General features: G+C 37.6%; 1 non-coding gene across 1 annotated transcript; it reads right to left on the bottom strand.

The window, feature by feature from the left end:
- Positions 1-793: 793 nt before the first annotated feature.
- LOC129294028 (small nucleolar RNA R71) lies at positions 794-900 on the bottom strand. The gene has a single exon (XR_008589269.1). It is a non-coding gene; the product is annotated as a small nucleolar RNA R71 (small nucleolar RNA).
- Positions 901-5,707: the final 4,807 nt, after the last annotated feature.

Consider the following 5,707-nt stretch of genomic DNA (forward strand, 5'->3'; position numbering starts at 1 on the left):
TTAATCTAGGGTTTAATCATCTTAGCTTATAAATTCTAATTTGAATTTGATGTTGATGTAAAGAGAGAGGATTGTTTCATTTAATTTCTTCCTTGGACAGCCATGACTGAATTTTGCCACTCTTTATTTGGCACATAATCTTGTGTTTTTCAATTAGTGAATTTCTTGTATTAATATTGCATAATCTTGTGGTGTTAATGCTTGTGTTGTTGAGTAGCTTGACATAATCTTGTGGTTGCTCAATTTATGTGTTTGACCATGGCTGTTGAGAGAGGATTTTGAGTGAATCACTGGGCTAATGTCTTCACCAATTGGTTAATTGAACTAGGGACATGAGCATGTGCATAATGAGGGCCATGGGAATGGGAATGAGAATTTGCATGATGATGGCCATGTTAATAATGAATTTGAAGGCTTGCATAACCCTGGAGAGGAGAGGAGCATTAGGCAATTAACTCAACCTAATTGGCATGATAATCCTTATGGCTTATATGTTCCTCCTACTAATGTTCAATTTGAAATTAAATCCTCATTGATTAATGCATTGCCTAAATTTTATGGGTTACCGGGAGAGGATTGCCATAGGTTTTTGCATACTCTCCTATTGGTTTGTGATACTATGAAGCCTATGCATGTAAATGTTGATGATGTTCAAGCTAAGGCTTTTGTATTTTCTCTTGAAGGTTTAGCAAAGGAGTGGTATTTCAACTACCCTTCTTATGTGAAAGTAAGCACATGGGCCGAGCTAAGAAGACTCTTCTTAGATAAATTCTTTCCAAATTCCAAGGTCACCAATTTGAGGAAGCAAATCTATGGGGTCCAACAAGGAGAGGATGAGAGTCTCTATGAGTATTGGACTAGATTCCAAGGCCTTTTGGCTAAATGCCCACACCATCAAATTTCTAGTGAGAATTTAGTCCAATATTTTTATGAGGGCTTAATTCCAAGAGACAAAGTTAACATTGATGCCGCTAGTGGTGGATGCTTGATTGACCTCACTTCCTTAAAGGCTTGGGAACTAATTGACAAGATGGCTTCAAGTGGTGCTCAATACTCTACAAGGGAAAAGAGAAATGTGAATATGGTAGGTTCCTCAATTCTTAATGATTCATATATGGACTTGCTAGCTACTAAGATTGGGAGAATGTTGGCTCCACAAATATCTCAAGTGAGCAATGTAAGTACTTCTCAAGCACTTGTCCCTTATTCTTGTACTTTTTGTGACTCACCTATGTATGTAGAAAGCAATTGTCCTATTAAGTTTGAACAAGTAAATGCTATCTACAATGGAAAACAATCCTATGGTGGGAGGCAAGGGCAAAGAGCTTATTCTAATACTTACAACCCTTCATGGAGAGACCATCCTAATTTCTCCTATTCAAATCCAAATGTGGCTTTACAAGACAATCAACAAAGAGGATCCTATCAAAACACCTTTGGCCGTGACCCTCCACCTCATTTGTCTCAAGGTAGCTCTTCTCAAAGCTACAATCCAAGTAGTAATTCTCTTGCACCTTCATCTAATTTTTATAGTGATAGGAGGCTTGTTTCAATTGAGAGTTCTTCTTATTCAAACTCTTCTAATGATGTGAATGTGTTACGTAAGCAGTTGATTGAAATGAACTCCTTGTATAAAAACATGTATGATGGCTTAGGGAACAAGGTAGAGAGCATGGGTAACAAGTGTGAGAACATGAACTCTAAAATTGATGCCCTTACTTCTCAAATGAATATGCTTACTAACCAATTAAGTGCAGCCAATGCTCAAGCCTCTATATTACCATCCAACACCGTTGCTAATCTTAAAGCTAATCTTAATGCTATCACATTGAGGAGTGGCAAGGAGTTGGGAGAAAGAGTGCAAGAAGACAAAAGACAAGGGAAGGCCGAGAAGCCCTCTTTAAATTCTTCAATTGATGTTAATGTTTCTAGTTCTTCTTTTGCTCCTAATGATGCATCTTTTTGTAGAGATGATGAGGATGAGAACATTGAGGAGATCATATGTGAGCAATCACCATCTAAGGTGGAAAAGGGGACTATGGCCGAGTTGTTTAGTAAGGAAAAAAAGGGAGAGGCCGAGCAAAGTGAAACAAGAAAGGAGAGTTCAAGGAAGGAAGAAGGAAAGCAAAGTCAAGAGATTATAAAGAAGCTTCCTTTTCCACAAGCACAAGTGGTCCCTAAGCAAGTAATGGGACAATTTGATCAAGAGGTATATGATTTCTTCCATAAGATTCATGTTAATGTACCCTTGATGGATGTAGTTAAGAACTTTCCTAAGTATGCCAAATTTTTAAAAGATTGTTATACAAATAAAAGAAAATTTAGGCCTAATGCAAGGTTACAATTACCCTCATCTGTGAGTGCTATCATGAAGCCTTAACTCCCTATAAAATGTGAGGACCCTGGTTCCTTCACAATTCCATGCAAGATTGGCAACACACATTTTTCTCATGCATTGATAGACTTAGGTGCAGCCATTAATGTTATGCCTCTTTCAATTTATCATGCCTTGAGTCTTGATTGCATGCATAAGACACCTATGATATGCCAATTAGCGGATAGAAGTGTTAGAAGACCACATGGAGTAGTAGAAGACTTGTTGGTTTGTGTTAAAGGTCTATTATTTCCTGTGGATTTCTATGTGCTTGATATGTCAAAAGAAGGGAGTGGGGATGATATTTTGATTTTAGGAAGGCCATTTATGAGGACTGCTCGTACATTGATTTACATTAAAAAAGGTAGTTTGATTTTGAAATGTGGAGAGGATCATGTTATTTTTAACATATATGAAGCAATGAAACATCCTTTTGAGGATTATTCTTTGTTAGGTGTAAGTTCCATTGAGTTATTGCTTCATGATGCTTGTGAGTCTCATATGCTTGATTCTTTCTCACATGTTGATGATGATTTGTCTCTTGTTACTACTACATGCATTGATAGATGTAGTTGTCCTATTTGTTTAGAGATTGATGCATGCTTGATCTTGAAATACTTGAGAAGGGTATATCTTCTTGTGTTGTAGGTACTAAAGCCATTAAGGATGAATCTATCAGTTTTTCTCCACTCGAGCTTGATGTTCTTAGGATTCCCAAGCTATTGGAGGAAAATTCTACACTTTCACATGTCGAGGCCGTGGCTCTAGTCCAAGCACTTGAGGACAAGTTGCAAGAAAAGGGGGAGGCTGTAAAGAAAGAAGAGGAGAAATCAAAAACAAGTGAGAAGCCTAAAAGACAAGATAGTACCATGGAATATTCCACCAAATTAGACTTGAAGAAGCTCATTCCCTCTTGTGTAGAGCCACCTACCTTGGAGTTGAAGCCTTTACCATCCAATCTCAAGTATGCATATCTCATTGAGAATGAGAAGCTTCCGGTAATAATTTCTAACTCTTTATCTCTTGAGGAAGAAAATGCATTACTTGATGTGTTAAGAAAGAACATACATGCTATTGGTTGGACTTTGGCTAACATTCCTAGTATTGACCCTATTGTGTGCACACATAAAATTTTTCTTGAGGACAATGCTAAGCCCATTAAGCAACCACAAAGGAGACTTAACCCATTGATTTTAGATGTGGTAAAGAAAGAAGTTGTTAAGCTACTTAGTGCTAGGATCATCTATCCTATAGCTGACAGTGAGTGGGTGTCTCCAACCCAAGTTGTACCTAAGAAAGGGGGGATTACTGTGGTAAAAAATGAGAAAGGAGAGCTTGTTCCAACTAGAGTTCAAAATGCTTGGAGAGTGTGCATAGACTATAGGAAGCTCAATAATGTGAACTAGGAAGGACCATTTTCCTTTGCCTTTTATTGATCAAATGCTTGAGAGATTGGCTTCCAAGTCCCATTATTGCTTCCTAGATGGGTTTAGTGGGTATTTTCAGATTCCTATAGCTCCTAGTGACCAAGATAAGACTACCTTTACATGCCCCTTTGGTACATTTGCCTATAGGAGGATGCCTTTTGGTCTTTGTAATGCACCTGGTACTTTTCAAAGATGCATGATGTCCATATTTTGTGATTTTATTGAACATTGCATGGAAGTCTTTATAGATGATTTTACTGTGTATGGTGAGTCCTTTGATTCATGCTTGCATTCTTTAGATAAAGTACTTGGTAGGTGCATTGAAAAGAAGCTTGTGCTTAACTTTGAAAAATGCCATTTCATGGTAGATAAAGGAATTGTTTTAGGCCATTTGATTTCTTCCATGGCATAGAGGTGGATAAGGCCAAAGTAGATGTGATTGCTTCTTTGCCATATCCTATTTGTTTGAAAGATTTGAGATCATTTTTGGGACATGCAGGCTTTTATAGGAGATTTATAAAGGGGTTTAGTGAAATTGCTTTGCCTATGTCTAAACTCTTACAAAAAGATGTTGATTTTGTTTTTGATGATGCTTGCAAAAGGAGTTTTGACACTTTGAAAAGCATGCTCATTTCCCCTCCCATTCTTAAAGCCCTAAATTGGTCTTTGCCTTTTGAGTTGTCATGTGATGCTTCTAATTTTGCTGTAGGAGCTATGCTTGGTCAAAGAGAGGGCAAGTTATCATATGTGATTGCTTATGCATCTAGGACCCTAGATTCAGCTCAGGTTAATTACACCACAACTGAGAAAGAGTTGTTTGCTATTGTTTTTGCACTTGATAAGTTTAGATCATATCTTCTTAACTCTAAAGTTATTGTGTACACTAACCATGCTGCTGTGAGGTACTTGTTTAAGAAGACAGATTATAAGCCTCGCTTGATTCGATGGGTGATCTTGATGCAAGAATTTGATGTGGAGATAAGGGATAGAGTGGTTCTACCAATCAAGTAGCGGATCATTTGTCTAGACTACCTCATTTAAAAGCTACTATGGTAAACTCTAACCCTACTATTCCTTGTGATTCATTTCCTGATGAGGCATTGTGTGCCATTTCATCTAAGCCTCCATGGTATGCCTCTTTTGCTAACTATATTGAGTGTGGAGTCTTGCCTCCTTGTGCTTCACGTTTTGCCATTGAAAAATTGAAAAGAGAGTCTAGATTTTACATTTGGGAACCACCTTTGATGTGGAAGATTTGTAGTGATAAAGTGATTAGGAGGTGTGTTGATGATGTTGATGTGCCTTCTATTCTTGAATTTTGTCACTCTCATGCATGTGGTGGTCATTTTAGCTCAAATAAGACAGCTAGGAAGGTTTTAGATTGTGGATTGTATTGGCCTAGCTTGTTTAAAGACTCTTATAATTTTGTAAAGCATGCTTGAAATGTCAAAAGGTTAGTAGTTGGGGTAAGAGACATGAAATGCCTCAACAACCCATTTTATTTTGTGAGATTTTTTATGTTTGGGGCATTTACTTCATGGGTCCCTTTCCACCATCCTTTAGTTTTGAGTACATATTACTTGGTGTTGATTATGTTTCAAAGTGGATTGAAGCCATTCCTACTAGAACTTGTGATGCTAAGATTGTTTTGAAGTTTCTCAAATCTAATATTTTTTGTAGGTATGGAGTTCCTAAGGCCTTGGTAAGTGACCAAGGATCCCACTTTTGCAACAAGATGATGAAGGCTCTCTTAGCTAAATATGGGGTGCATCACAAAATCTCTACACCGTATCATCCCCAAACTAATGGCCAAGCTGAAGTATCAAATAGAGAAGTCAAGAAGATCCTAACCAAGGTGGTGAACACAAATAGGAAGGATTGGTCTTTACACTTAGAGGATGCTTTG

Source organism: Prosopis cineraria, unplaced genomic scaffold, assembly GCF_029017545.1.
Source record: "Prosopis cineraria cultivar Desert tree isolate PC_DT_omini unplaced genomic scaffold, ASM2901754v1 PC14, whole genome shotgun sequence".
NCBI lineage: Eukaryota > Viridiplantae > Streptophyta > Magnoliopsida > Fabales > Fabaceae > Prosopis > Prosopis cineraria.